This window comes from Vombatus ursinus, unplaced genomic scaffold (genome assembly GCF_900497805.2).
Source record: "Vombatus ursinus unplaced genomic scaffold, bare-nosed wombat genome assembly UNPS02014794.1, whole genome shotgun sequence".
In the NCBI taxonomy this organism is placed as follows: Eukaryota; Metazoa; Chordata; class Mammalia; order Diprotodontia; family Vombatidae; genus Vombatus; species Vombatus ursinus.
In genome coordinates, this window is record NW_020954572.1 from 129,785 (window position 1) to 145,049 (window position 15,265).

A 15,265-nucleotide genomic window follows, 5' to 3' on the forward strand; every position below is an offset into this window, starting at 1 on the left:
TCACCTAGGATAGGAAGGGAAAGGGAAATGGACTAGGGAAGGCTTTCTGATGAAGGTGGTATTTTATCTTAGTCTTGAAGGAAACCAGAGATTCCAAGAGGAAGATGTGAGAGAGAGTATTGTCATTGTTCATTCAGTCAATAAGCATTTATTAAGCACCTACTATGTTCCAGGTACTATTTTGGAGACAGCCGGGACAAAGGAATAAACAGGGGAAAGAGAGCATTGTGTGTGAAGAACAGCAAGAAGGTCCGTATGGCTATACCAAAGAGTGTGTAGATGAGAGTGATGTGTAATAAGACTGGAAAAGAGGCTAGAGTCAGGTTTTGAAGAACTGCTTTGCTCTTGTTTGGCCATCATTTTTAAAGAGGACCAATGACATCACGGAGGATGTCTTGACTAGTATGTGAATTGGATTTAAGTGAGACAGAGCTGCATAAAGTCAATCACTGGAGTCCAGTAGCAAGCTGAAAGTCAATAGGACAGGTGATAGCCTGGGATGCAGTGGATAACCTTGGCATCTTTGATGTCTGACTAAGCTCTAAGCACTCCACAATGCCTGCTTCAGCCTCCCAAACTGGGCTCAACTGTCCATTCCAGCAGGGGAAATCTTCACATGATTGGGGTAGATACCCCACTAACTCACTAACAGGTTTGAGGCCCATCAGTTATCCTCCACCTAGGCGGCTTCCCAGGGGCTGAAGAACTTTAAATGCCAAATAAAGGAATTTATATCTGATCCTAGAGGTAACAGAGAGTCATTGGAATGTAACGAGGAGGGTAGTGTAGATCAGGGATTGATTTATTGTTTTGTTGATTGTCTTAAGAAAACGATAGAAAAAACATTATAATATAACTCAAAAGCGTGTCCTATGCTACATTTTCTTTTGGTCCAGAGAGACTATTGTTCAACTTTTACCAGCATACCCCTGGGAGGTTACATGATTAGATCTGTGCTTCAGGAAAATCACTTTGGTGGCTGGTTGAGAAGGATTGTAGTAGGAAGAGAATTAAGGAAGGGAGACTGAATGCTATTGCAATAGTAGACAACAGAGGCAAAAATTGGGTTGAAGCTATCTGACTGGAGAGAAGCGAGGGTCCACAATAGATGACGGGAAACAGAAATGACAAGATTTGGTAACTGACACTATATGTGGGGGTGAGAGTGGGGAATCAAAGACACTCTGAGTGTTTACAAGCCTGAGGGATTAGAAGGATGATGGTACCTCCTCCCGCAAAAAAGAAAGAGGGAGCTTAGGAAAGGGGTGTACATGGACAAAACATGATGAGTTCTCTTCTGTAACATGTTGAGTCTGAGATGCCTATGGATTGTTGTTGTTTGTCCTTCGTTCTGGAAGAGGACCATGACATCAGGGAGGTGATGCCATGACTTGCAAATGAATTGGATTTAAGTGAGGAAGGGCTGTGCAAAGTCACCAGCCTCACTTTCTCCTCCAGAGCCACCTGGGTACAGCGGCCAGATATAGATCAGGACATCTGGAGATGGTTCCCTGCCTATGGAACATGCAGTTTGAAACATCCGAAAGGCAAATGGTGAAATGGGATTATAGCTCAGGAGAGGAATTAGGGCTGGATCTATAGGTCTGGGAGGCACCTGACAAAAGGTGACCTTGGTCTCAATGGAACATACTCATAGAACCATAGAATGTAAGAGCTAGGAGGGACCTTAGAGATGAATGAGTCAAGACCTCTCATTTCAAGGAAGAGGAAACACAGAGGCAGAAAGGGGAGTTTGCCCGAGGCCACAGAGCTAGTAAGCCACAGAGTTAGACACACCTAGCCACCTGGTATCTAGTCCAGTGTTCTCTGCACTACACAACACAGACATAAAGAGACTGGAGGCAGAGTTGCAACTAGGAATTCTTTCACCTGGAGCAGAAATACGTAATCTCAGATTCATAATTGGAAGGAACCTTAGCAGTTATCAAATCTAACCCTCACATTTTATATATAAGGAAGAAAGAAAGGAAACACACACTTAATAAGCAGCTACAATGGGCCAGGTATTGTGCTAAGCATTTGACAATTATCATTTCACTTGATCCTCACAACAACCTTGGAAGGGAGGTGTTCATTATTATTTCCATTTTACAGTGGAAAAAACTGAAGCAGACGGAGGTTAAATGATTTGCCCAGGGTCACACAACTAGTAAGGTTCTGAGGCTGGATTTAAGGATTTGAACTCAAGTCTTCCTGACTCCAGGGTGTCGGCTGTCGTCACTGCGCCACTAGCTGTCATGAAGAAACCGAGACCTAGGGAGATTAAATGTCTTACCCAAGGTCACATAAATAGAAAATGACCAAATCAGGAATTGAACCCAGGTCTTATGACTGTAGCTAAGTGGCATAGCCTAGATAGAGTGCCAGGCCTGGAGTCAGAAAGACTCACCCTCATGGGTTCAAATCTGGTCTCAGATACTTACTAACTGTGTGACCCTGGGCAAGCCACTTAACCCTGTTTGCCTCAGTTTCCTCATTGGTAAAAGGAGCTGGAGAAGGAAATATCAAACCACTTCAGTATCTCTTCCAAGAAGACCCCAAATGGGGTCATGAAGAGTCAGACAAGACTGAAAAATAATTGAATGACACCTAGTGACATGGAGTCACTAAACCCATTACAACTGAGTGCCATATGAAGAAAAACATGCCTGCAGGAAAGTATCTGAAACACTCCTGCATGTCCCCCTTGGGGTTATGGGGCTCACAAGTCATCCTAGGTAACAGAGATTCAGCCAGGCCATCAAATCCAGTCTTTCTGGTATGAGGCTGGTCAAGCTACAGCCTGAGAAATTAACCAGCCTCTGGGTGTGGGCAGCTTTCAATGTAACTCTAAAGGTGAGTTATTCTATTCACTGTGGTATTGGTTAGGACACATAATAAGTGGTAATTAAATGTGATAATGCTGAGAATGACAGATTCATGGTATGCATTCATATGGGAGAAAACCTAGCTGGCTCTGCAGTTCAGGGAAGCCGAGCGAGTTAGTAGAAGGAACATTAGACCAGGAAGTCAGAAGATCTGGATTTGAATCTTGACTCTGTTACTTCCAACCTGTGTGACCTTGGGCAAATCATTCTACTTTTCTGAGCCTCAGTTTTCTTATCTGTAAAATGGAGAGACTACTAATGATATGACCTACTCCCTCACCAGGTCATTGTTATAAAGACCAAATTAGATAACGTGAGAATTTTGCCAAATGAAAAGCAATATACACATGTGAGAGGCAGCTAGGTGGCTCAGTGGATGGATCGCTGAACTGGGAGTCAGGAAGACCTGAGTTCAAATCTGGTCTCAGACACTCACTAGCTGTGTGACTATGGGCAAGTCACTTAATGTCTGTTTGCCTTGCTCCACTGGAGGAGAAAATGGCAAACCATTCTAGTATTTTTGCCAAGAAAACCCCAAAGAGGGTCACAAAGAGTCTGACATGACGGAACACCTGAACAACAACAAAATATAAATGTGAGATGATGATGATGATGATGATAATTACAAAGCAGCAAAATGTACATCGGAGCAGGGTGCTTGTCCTCGCTTTGCCACAGCTGTGCGGCTGTGAACAAGGCATTTCTCTCTGAGCCTCAGTTTCTTCATCTATGAAATGACAGGGCTAGGCTAATCTGCTCTCTCTCAGTTGCTTTACAACGCTCAGTTCTAGGTGTGGTGACATATGAGAAGCGTCTTATTTTCCATGTGGATAGACTGGGAAGCAGGTTCAGGAACCAGATTTGTCACTAACCATGTCAGTGGTTCCCCTTTTTGAACCACAGCTTCTTCTTCTGTAAAATGGGCTAGATAATGTCTAAGGTCCCTTCTGGTTCTAATATGCTGCGGCGCTACTTTGTTAATTCGGCCTGAGTTGGGAGGTTGGGGTCAAGGCAGAAGAGTTAGAAGCATGGAGTGACTTAAGAAAAGCTCTCTGGTAGCATATTTTGAGAGAAATTAATTTCATTAATCTCACAAGGAGACAGAAAGGTATTCTACTAGTCAAAGAGCTCTGTCAAAACTATAGAGCAGAGATTCCTAATGCTGTTGTTTCAAGGACCTCTTATAGTACTCTGCTAAAATATATGGACCTCTTTGCATAACAATATTTTTAAATAATTAAAAGAAATGCTAAATTTCAGTTAGAGATTAGTAACTGTATATTTTTTCCTCATTCAAGTTCACAGAACCCCCAAAATCTATCCATAGGTTCCTAGAAGGTCTGTGGACCTCATATTAAGAATTCCTTCACTGATAATGAAAAATGTTATGCACCTCAAGAGAAAGAATTGATGGAGTCTAAATACAGATTGAAGCAAACTTTAAAACTTTATTTTTCTTGTTTTTTTTCTTGTCTATGTTTTCTTTTGTAACACGGCTAATATGGAAATGTTTTGCATGATTGCGCATGTATATCAAATTGCTTGCCTTCTCAAGGAGGGGGAAAGAGAGAGAGGGAAGAAGAGAATTTGAAACTCAAAATTTTTAAAAAATGTTAAAAATTGTTTTTACATGTAATTGAGAAAATTTTTTTAAAAAATAGAACCCCTTCTATAGAGTTTAGTAGCTGACAGATATGTACAATAAAGGTAGGATACCTGGGCTAAATTTTCTTGTCATTTTTCCCCCTTACCTTAAATTTATTTACATGGCAAGACAGAGAGGATCTTGGGAATTTCTAACCTTAAGTCAGATAAGTAACGGGAAATCTTAGCCCCAGACCTAGTGGTTAAAGGAAATACTTAATCTTAGACTGAGTACATCCTGCCTGACTTTTATTGACTGAATGTAGTAGCTCATAGCTTTCACTAAAGACCTTCAGCCTGCCTTTATCAGAGAATGGCTTTTGAGTCAACACACCCTATCAGACTGGAACTGAGGTGGGTGGCAGGAGGCCTGAAGGGATAAAATTCACAAGTCAATATTCAGGAACATTTCAGAAAAGACCATGAAACCAGTGGAGTGAAAAAAGACACGCATATATGTGCAAACACATGCATTAAGTGCACACTCACACAGAAGTAGAGAGCACTAGAGAAATAATGTGTTAGCTCGATGCGGGCCCAACCAAGCGCAGAAGACATCAGGGCCTACAGCATTGGGACAAGAGTTGCTCCTCCACAAAAGCTCCATATACAAGTACCCCTTCATGTTTAGCCCCTGGCTCTGTGTTCTTCTTGTGTGTGTCCCCATTTGTGAACCCTACACATGTCCACTCTTTCCACAGATAGCATTTATAATTGTTGGGGGTTCCTCAGGTTTGTGCAAGAATTATTTTTTTTTTGCTATTTCTGTTACTATGCTATTTCATTAAATGCCTTTGCTTTGAACTAATGATTATGTTATTTGATTGACCTGTAGATGTAAATATATCAGAAGGCTCTTATAAGCTATGGTATTAAATATATATAAATTATGAGAGCCCCTTATACCTGCAGTGGTTTTTCCGAGGGTCCCATGTTGTAGGTGAATTAGGTCCTATAAACAGCTTGGTGGTGCAGTACACAGAGGGTCAGGCCTAGAGTTAGAAAGACCTATGTTCAAATTCTGCCTCAAATAACTTATTAATTATGTGACCTTGGGCAAATCTTTTCACTCTGTTTGCCTTAATTTCCCCATCTGTAAATTGGGGATAATAACAATTACCTCCCATGGTTGTTGTGAGGATCAAATGAGATAATAATTGTAAAGCACTTAACATGGTACCCAGCACATAGTAGGCACTATGTAACTGCTAGCTGTTATTATCATTTTTATATACGTGTTTATTGTAGACAGAGGATGGGTACTCTGACTAAGCATCTTAAACAATCTCCTAAGTGCTTTAACAAAGATAAGGTTTGCTGTCTGAATGCAAAGTCTGTCACTGGCAGGATGCTTGAAAACAGAGCTGCTTCACTCCTGGGTGACAACATTATTTCCTGGCTCCAAAGAACATTTATTTACTTAGGAAACTCTGAAGTTCATCTACAGCCCAGCTTGGCAGAATTATTGTAGGTTCTGGGTAGGAAATAACAGGAGAGGCATAATTAACCCCATGCTATTTAAGGAGGCCTGAAGCAGCAAGCAGCTACAGCAGTTTCTAAATTGGCTGTCATAATTTTGCAGCTGCTAGGTGAAGGACAGGGACAATACAAATTAAGTTGGATGGGCCTGCCCACACAATGAGCCCCTGGTGTCTTAACATCCTTCCTCTCTGTGGTCCTCCTTTCAGCTGTAGAGAATAACCAGACACAGAGACAGAGTGACAGAGAGACATGGAAAGACAGAGGCAGAGAGAGTGAGACAAAAAGAGAGAGGAGAGAGAGGGATGGAGACAGACATAAAAGGAGGGAGGGAGGGAGAGAGAAAGAGAGAGATAGATGGAAAGAGAGAGAGGCAGAGAAAGAGACAGAGAGAAAAGAGAGACAGAGAGAGATGAAAATATATAGAAACAGACAGAGATGGAAAGATAGAGGCAGAGAGAGAGATGGAAAAAGACAGAGGCAGAGAGAGAGGGAGAAAAAAAGAGAGAGACGAGAGAGACAAAAAAAGACAGAGACAGAGAAAGTGAGAGGGATAGAAAAAGAGAGAGAGAGGAGGGAGAAAGGGATGGAGAGAGAGATATAGAAGAAGAGAAAGACAGAGAGACCGAGAGAGATAGATGGAAAGAGAGAGAGGAAAAGAGAGAGAGAAAAGAGAGACAGAGAGATAAAATACATAGAAGCAGGAAGACAGAGAGAGATGGAAAGATAGAGGCAGAGAGAGAGATGGAAAGAGACAGAGGCAGAAAGAGAGGTAGAGAAAAAGAGGGAGAAAAAAGAGAGAGAAAGGCATGAAGAGAGACATATGGAAAGAGCAGCAGAGAGAGAAGGGAGAGAAGAGAGACAGAGAAAGAGAGAGAAGAGATATAGAAACAGAGACAGCAGGATGGAGAGAGGGAGAGAAGGGGAGAAAGGAGAGAGAAAGAGACAGACAGATACAAAAATAGAGGCAGAGAGACAGAGAGAGGGAAAGAGGTGGAGTGGTGGGGGACAGAACAAGAGAGGAGAGAGAAGAGACACAGAGACAGAAAGGGCGGGGTAGGGGTGGGATGGGGGGGCAGAAGGAGAGACAGAGAATGTGCCTGGAAAGACAAGCAGCGCAGGAATTCCTGCAGATCAGACATCAAAATCAGCCAGGGATGGCCTGAATGCCAGCAGGCTCAGCTGGTGGCTGCTTGCCTGAAGCATCCCCCAAAGAAGATTTCAGTGCCAGCAATCTTAACTTGGGGTCCAAGAATTTATTGTTTTAATATTTTCATAACTGTATTTCAATATGATTTTCTTTGCAAACGTGTATTTTCACTTACACACTTAAAAACATTATTCTGAGAAGGGGTCCATAGGCTTAACTAGGCTGCCAAGAAGTCCATGACACCAAAAAAAAGGTTAAGAGCTCCTGGTCTAAAGAGGTTTGCAGAATCAGCTCAAGTTTGCATCAAAGCAGGAGGGATTCTGGTGTCTGGAGCTGAGCGAGGCACTCCTAAGACATAAGACGGCTCTGACTCAGGGTGACCACGCTCTCTTTTGGCTAAACTCTTAGGGTACTTCTCATCTCCAAGAGCATTTGTCAACCCAAACTAGGCCTCAGTGTGGTATTTAGATTTCTCACCAAAGACTTCTCTGCCTACTATGGTTTTAGTGGTTGTTTAGTCATTTCAGTCTTGACCGTATTTGGGGTTTTCTCAACAAAGACACTGGAGTGGTTTGCCATTTCCTTCTCCAGCTCATTTTACAGATGAGGAAACTGAGGCAAACAGGGATAAGTGACATGCCCAGGGTCACACAGTTAGTAAGTGTCTGAGGCCAGATTTGAACTCGGGAAGATGCGTTTTCCTGACTCCTGGCACTATAACAACTAGTTGCCTGAAATTTTGGTACCATGGCTCTTAACACGTCAGAGGGCAGGAAATTTTAAGCTCTTTGAAGGCAGAGACTGTTTCATTTTTTTCTTATTCATATCCCCAGCACTTAGCACAGTGCCCAGCACATAGTAGGTGCTTAGTAAATATTTACTGACTGATTAGCCATACCTATAATTCTCCCACTTCTGTAGAGGAAGGAGGTCAGTCTCAGTTGCTTCTTGCCAAGCTCTTGCCTGCCATCTCTCCATCTTCCCTGCCGCTTGTTTCTCCACAGAATCCTGTGTGCCTAGCTCAGAGCTGGTGGCCATCCCACTCCAGCTTTCAGGGAGGGCAGGGGAAGGCAAGAAAATCACTTCCTGATTCAACAAAGTGGTTTTGAGGTGTTGGATAAAGACAGGAGGGTTTTGCTATGATGGGTTTTGAGGTGTTGGATAAAGATGGGAGGGTTTTGCTATGATATGGTCGCTTGACACTGGCTGCTTAGCATCACTGGGTCTAGAGTATGAACGGAGCTTAGAAGCTCTAAAGCTCTAAAAAAAGTGAAGTAACTTGCCAAAAGTCATACAGATGACCAGAACTTGAACCCAGAACCTAACTCCAAACTCTTACCACACTACCATCCTGCTTAATATGTGGGCCAGTGATTTCTTCCAAGAAATGAATGAATCTGGAACCATTAGGATATACAACAGTAACCATATCCACTCCCTGTTTTGGACTGCAGAGATTGGAGTGGGGGGCAGGGAGACTTGAAGTAGAGAGATTAATTAATTAGGTGATTATTTTGACAGTCCAGGAAAGAGGTTGGAGAAAAGCTTATTCAGGATGATGGGCATGTGAGTAGGGAGAAAGGAGATGTTGTGGAAGGAAAAATGACCAACAAAATGGCGGCCGATTGGATAGGTGGGGAGGCGAGGTGGATACTGAAGTCATCGGGGTGAGTGGAAAGCTGGCGGTGCTCTGGGCAGAGAAAGGGACGTTTGGAAGACAGGTGGGTTTTTTGCTTTGGACACATTCAGTTGCCGTGTCTGTACCTCTATAGTGCCTTGCACAGCGCTGTATGCAGAACATCCTGTTTTTTTCTGGACGTGCCTTTACAATCTATACACTGTTCTCCATCCTCACCCTCTCTTGGAATTCCTGCTTTGCTTTAAAGCTCAGACAAGTTATACCAGGTCAACAACATTGGTAAGAAAGGTAATCTATATTTTTAATGCTACACCAATCAAATTATCAAAGGGATACTTTACCAAATTTGATAAAATAACAAAATTCATGCGGAAAAAGAAAACATCTACAATATTAAGAGAAATGATCAAATGGGAGTGGGAGAATAGAGATTCCACTACTAGCACCAGTCATCAAAACCATATGACACTGGTTAAAAAACAGAGAGGAAGGGGCAGCTAGCTGGTGCAGTGGATAGAGCACCAGCCCTGGAGTCAGGAGGACCTGAGTTCAAATCAGACCTCAGACACTTGACACTTACTAGCTGTGTGACCCTGAGCAAGTCACTTAACCCTGACTGTCTCACAAAAATAAATTAATTAATTAAAAAACAAACAAACAGAGAGGAAGATCAACTGAACAGTCTAGACAAGAGAAGTAGAAGCAATGAAACTCAATACTGATGTTTGATAAGCTGTGAAACATAAATTTCTTAGGAAAGAACTCCTTAGTTAATAAGTTGCTGGGAAAACTGGAAACAGGTCCAAGAAAAATTAGGCTTAGATCAACATCTTACAAGACACTTCACAATACATTCTAGATGAATATACGACCTTGAGATTAAAGAACATAATATTAAAAAAAATTAGAAGCGAAGCTGTGGGTAGAAGATAGATTCTTAGCCAAACAAGAGTCAGAAGCAATTACAAAAGATAAAATAGCTAACTTTGATTACATGAAAATGAAAAGTTTTTGCACAGACAAAATTAATGAGCCTAGGTTAAGAAGGGAAAGGGTTGAATGGTGGAAAAAAATCTTTGTATCACATTTCTCTGATAAGGGTTTGGTATTCAAGCTATATAAACAATTAACATATATGTGTATATGTAAATGTGTATAGGTATATGTATGTGTGTGTATATATATGTATATATATATACACATACATATATATGTGACCATGGTTATGGACATCTATAGATGTAGATAATATAGCTATAGCGGTAGATATCTACAGTCAAAAGCCATTTCCTAGTAGTTGAGTGGTCAAAGGATAGGAACAATTCTCAAAAGAAAAATTGTAAACCATTAACCACCATATGAAAGAATGCTCAAATTACTAAAAATGAGATAAATGCAAATCGAAACCACCTCGAGGTTTCACAACCTGAAAACTCATAAATACGACAAAAGATGAGAAGTGTCAATGTTGGAGCAGTTGTGGGAGGATGGTCACACTGATATGATGTTGATGGAGCTGTGAATAGGTGCAACCATTTGGGAAAGCGATTTGGAATTGTGCAAATAAAGTGACTAAAATGTCCATACTCTTCTACCCAGAGATTCCACTATTAGACCTATACCCCTAGGGCCTATACCTTAATGATATCCTGGATAAGAAGAAAGTCCTCTTAGCCACCAAAATATTCGTAGCAACACTTTTTGTGATTGCTAAGAATTGGAAATAAAGTAGATGCCCATTGATTGGTGATGACAAATTAGAGATGCATGAAAAGATCTACATAAACTGATGCAGAATGAAGTAAGCAGAACCAAGGAAACAATATATACAATGACTGCAACAATGTAAATGACTACAACAATCAAAAGTGAATATAAAAACAAGCATGGCCCAAGGGAAGAACATGGACCCAAAGAAGGGATCTGAGAAGAGAGAGAATTCCCCCCAGCTCTTTGAAGAGGTGAAAGGTCCACAGGTGTTATATACTCCACATATTTATTCCTCTTATTATTTTCTCCTTTTTTGTCTTTAAAAATTCTGTTAGGTGGGATGACTCTCTGGGAGGGGGGTAGGGTAAATTAGGGTGATATTTTTTTAAAAATACATCAATAAAAACTCAATTATTTTTAAAAGAAAAAAATTTTTGGAGACTTAAAAACTGTTCAAAATATTCAACCATGTCTCTAGAGGATCTATGATTAAATGTTACTCCCATTCTGACAGAGAGGTGATGGACACAAGGTACAGGAAGAGATATTTATTTTTGGACATGATCATTGCATGAATTCATTTTGTTTGTCTATGTTTATTTTTTTCGAGGAATTTTTTTCCTTCTTTCAGTTTTCTTTCTTTTTCTTTTTTTTTTTTTTTGCTTCTTTCAGTTTTTAATTGGGGAATTGAGGCAGGGTTTAGTAGTAGTGATGCCAAAAAAATGGGGGCCGTTGAAATGTTTTAAATGCATGAAAGAGAACAGAAGGAAATTCAGAAGGAAGCACAGACAAGCAGCACAGTTTTGAAAATAACATTTAGAACTTAAATGCTTAAAAAAGCAATTAGTATGAAATGGAGATTCAGGATTTCATAAAGAATCTTTTTTTGGTTCTGCTGTGTATAGGGAAATGTTCTGAGTTCAGAATAAAAAATTTTTAATAAAAATTTTTTTAAAAAGTTTTAAGTCCACTCAAGCCCCACCTTCTGTAGGAGGCCCTTCCTGGTCTCCCCTGCCGCTTGTGCCTCTCTATCTGGGTCCACCTTGTACTTGCTTTGTATGTGGTCCTGTATATCCTCCCTGGTGAGAATTTTGCAGATCAATGCTCCTTTGCTGATCAGCAGTAGGATGGGGATGGGAAGGAACTGAGGCCTTTCCAGCTTAAGTGAAAGAGGAGGCAAAAGCTCAGAAGAGAAAAAAATTTTTTTTTAAATGAAGAGGAAGAAGGCATGAAGGAAGGAAGGGAAAGAAAGAAGGAAGGAAGGAGGTAAAGGAAGGAGGGGGAAGGGAGCAAAAGATGGAGGGAGGAAAGAAGGGACAGAGGGAGGGAAAGAGGAAAGGAGGGAGGAGGAAGGAAAGAAGAAAGGGAGACAACAGGGAAGGGAGGAAGGGAGGAAGGAGAGGAGGGAGAGGAGGAGGGAAGTAGGAAGAGAGGATCTTCCTTCCTGAGTTTATCACACATTACTCTCCTTCCCACACTAACTTCCAGGCAAACTATCCTACCTGTTATCTCTCAAACACAACCTTCTACCTTGATGTCTTCGCACAAGCCATCCTCCATCCTCCACATCAGGAATCTACTCCCTCATTACCCGCTAACGCCTCACTCCCCCCCCCCCCACAATTATCCTGTGGTTTTTTTGTTCTATATATTTAGTATCTACTTATATAGGTGCTCCTCTGTCTGCCACAGAAGCTCCCAGAGGCAGGGCTCTTTCCCGTTTTTTGTTTGTCTTTATCCCCGATACCTAGCACAGGACCTGCTTGATAAATGCTTATAAATAGATTAACTTCATTCATGAAGTCCACTCTCTAATTTTACAAATGAGAAAATTGAGGCTTGGGGGGAGGGGGGGAGGTGACTGGCCCAGAGCTGAGATTTGAGCCCAGGTCCTTTTGAGGTCAAATCCCATTGTTTTGCCACTACCCTACACCAGAACTCTATTAAATTGAATAGAAGTTGCCCAAAAAGGGCTGGTGGAATGAATGCATTAATAATATTGTCTAGACACAGTCTGTGCCCTTGGGGAGTTCACTGCCTATGAGGGGACTGAGAAGCAGCAAAAGTAACTCAACCCCTAATACCAATCAATACAACAATTGGGGAGGTGCTGGTGTAGGTCTGGTGAGGGGTGGGGAAAGCGCCAGGAAGTTCAGAAAGCTATTGTAAGCATCTCCTCAGGGGATTCATATAAGAACACCTAGGCTAGAGGCCACTTACCAGGTCTTTTGCTTCTAAACTCTAAACTCCAGTGGGACCTCTCTGCCCTCCACTACAGCCCAACTCTATGGTCAACTGTTGGGCCCCCTCCCACCATCCTCTGCAATCCAGCTTCCCATCATTAAAGTACCAGCCTTCTCTTCTTCCTCAAGGCTTCCTCAATCATCCTCTAATAACCTGATAAAATGTAATAGCAATTACTCTTGACCACCAGAAAGCTGGCCCTAGACACACAACCCTCCCCAGGGAAATATAGAGCAGATGAAATGAGCTAGGCCAGGAGTTGCTAATTTCCCTGGACCCAGCTGATTAGTTTCCAGCCGAGTCTGACTCCTTCCCCCCCAAGAAAAGTGCAGGGCTTATCATAGCCTATCTGGGGGAACAGATTTCTTCTAAACTATGGTGTGGGTAAGTTATTCTCCACTGCCTTAAATAAGGTGCCTTGTTAAGAAGGCTACGTCTAAAGGAGAGCCATCATGGCCTAGAGGATAAGGCACTGGACCTGGAGTCAGGAAGACTTGGAATTCATTTGATTCTAAGCAAGTCATTTAATCGCTCGGTGCCTCAGTTTCCTCATTGGCAAAACATAAATTTATGATCCTAAAGTCCTAAATAAATTTATGATCCTAAAATCCTAAAGTCCCTTACTGCACTTAACATTTAGAACTATAAAAGATAGAAATCAGAAGACCTTAAGTACTACTCCAGGCTTTGTCACTTATTAGCTATGTGACCTTAATCAAATAAGTTTCTCTCTCTGAGATTTAGTTTCTTCAGCTGTAAAATAAAGATGATAACCCCTGCCCTGACCTCCTCACAAGGTTGTTGTGAGGATAAAATGTAATAACCATGGAAGGTCCTTCGGAAATTGTTAAGGTCTGGCAAGGTGGGTCGAGTCAACGAGCACTTATTAAACACCTACTATTTGCCAAGCACTGTTCTAAGGGTTGAGGATGCAAAGGTTCCTACTTCCCATCTTCAAGTTTTCATTTTAATGGGGTGAGAAAACATTTAAGCAGGATAGATGTGTATGTACCAAAAGGACCTAGTTGATCCTGGAGGGAATAAGAAACCAGTGGAGCTGAGAAGGGGAGAGGATCCGGTGGTCAGAGCTGTGCTTTAGGGAGATAACTTAGAAGGGAGGATGGACTGGCATAAGGGAAGAGTTCTGAGGCAGGAAGATCACACAGAAAGCTATTGTACTGTGAAAAAAGTGTTGGATTTGGAGGACCCAGGTTCAAATCCTATAACCTTGGGTAAGGTAAGGCTAGGCAGGTCACTTCTTTGGGCCTTGGTTTCATCTGTAAAAAGAGGGAGTTAAGTTAGGCAGCCCTTTGTGGTCCCCCCAAGCTCTAAATCTATAATTCTAGGAAAGTATCAGTGATCTAATGTGATCCCCCTCCCACCAGGGGTGTTGACATTCCAGATGCAGAGGCTGGAGGGGAGGGCAGCACAACCCAAAGTGTTAAATATCTTAGAGAAATTTCAGGTGCCAGGAAGAAGGAAGGAAAATGACACGGGGTACGGGTAAGGAGGAGGGAATAGGGACAGTAATATCTTTCCTGGAGTATTTGAAATTTCACTATTTAGGTGATCATTTGTTCTGCTCAGACATAGGGCTGACTATGCTATGATGTAGTCAGTCAGTCAACAAGCATTTATTAAGTGCTTTCTATGTGCCAGGCATTGTGTTTAAGTCATAGGGACACAAAGAAAGAAAAAGAAGAAAAAAAAAGTATAGTGAGAGTAGGGGTTGAAACTCAGCTAAAATGAAATTGTTGAATTATCTGTTTTGCTCATACAGTCCTTGGACTCCCTGCCTCCCAAGTGGTTTCAACAGGAAGTAGTCTCTGGGAACAAATGTCCCCCTTAGACTGAACCCAAACTGCACTCTTTGAAGGACACCAGGAGACAATTCTCCCTTATGGGGATTACTTTTAAAGGACTCAGATTGACTCATGTCTCTCTAAACTCTGATCGTCCTGGCTTAGAACACACTCACGGAGTTGGTGTCTGTCCTCACACCTGTATTTATACTGTGCATCCTTCTCCAAACCCTGCTGCCTTCTGCCTGTCACGCCTGTCACCCCCGCCCAGACCCCACTAATGTTTATAAAAAAGCTTTCTCTAAACAGGAGGCTAAGGCCAGTGAGCCTCCGGAGAGGGGAAAACGTAACTGCTCCAAGCACCCGAGAGGAAAGTTGTCACCAGCTCACGAGGGGGGAAATGCTGACAATCACAGCTGAGCTGCCCAAGAGCTTTGCGGCTTGAGCCATTACACAGCTCCGCGGATCTGAGAAGGGGAGGGGGCTTCCTGCTAGATTCAGCGCAGAGTGGGAAGGGGTGAGGGGCTGATCTTTTGGAATCATTGGCCTCAATTTTCCTTTTTCTCCCTGGGATGCAGATTCCTCTCCTGCACTACCTAAGGATGCTCTTGTTCGCCAAGCACCCCTAGTCCAGGCCCCTTTCCTTTCCTTATCTCTAGGTCGTGTGTGTGTGTGTGTGTGTGTGTGTGTGTGTGTGTGTGTGTGTGTG

General features: G+C 42.2%; 1 protein-coding gene across 1 annotated transcript in view; it reads right to left on the reverse strand.

Annotated features, from left to right (window-relative positions):
- Positions 1-15,265, reverse strand: part of GPR68 (G protein-coupled receptor 68) — a 51,512-nt gene that overhangs the window by 35,856 nt on the left and 391 nt on the right. The gene's annotated exons all lie outside the window — the stretch shown is intronic.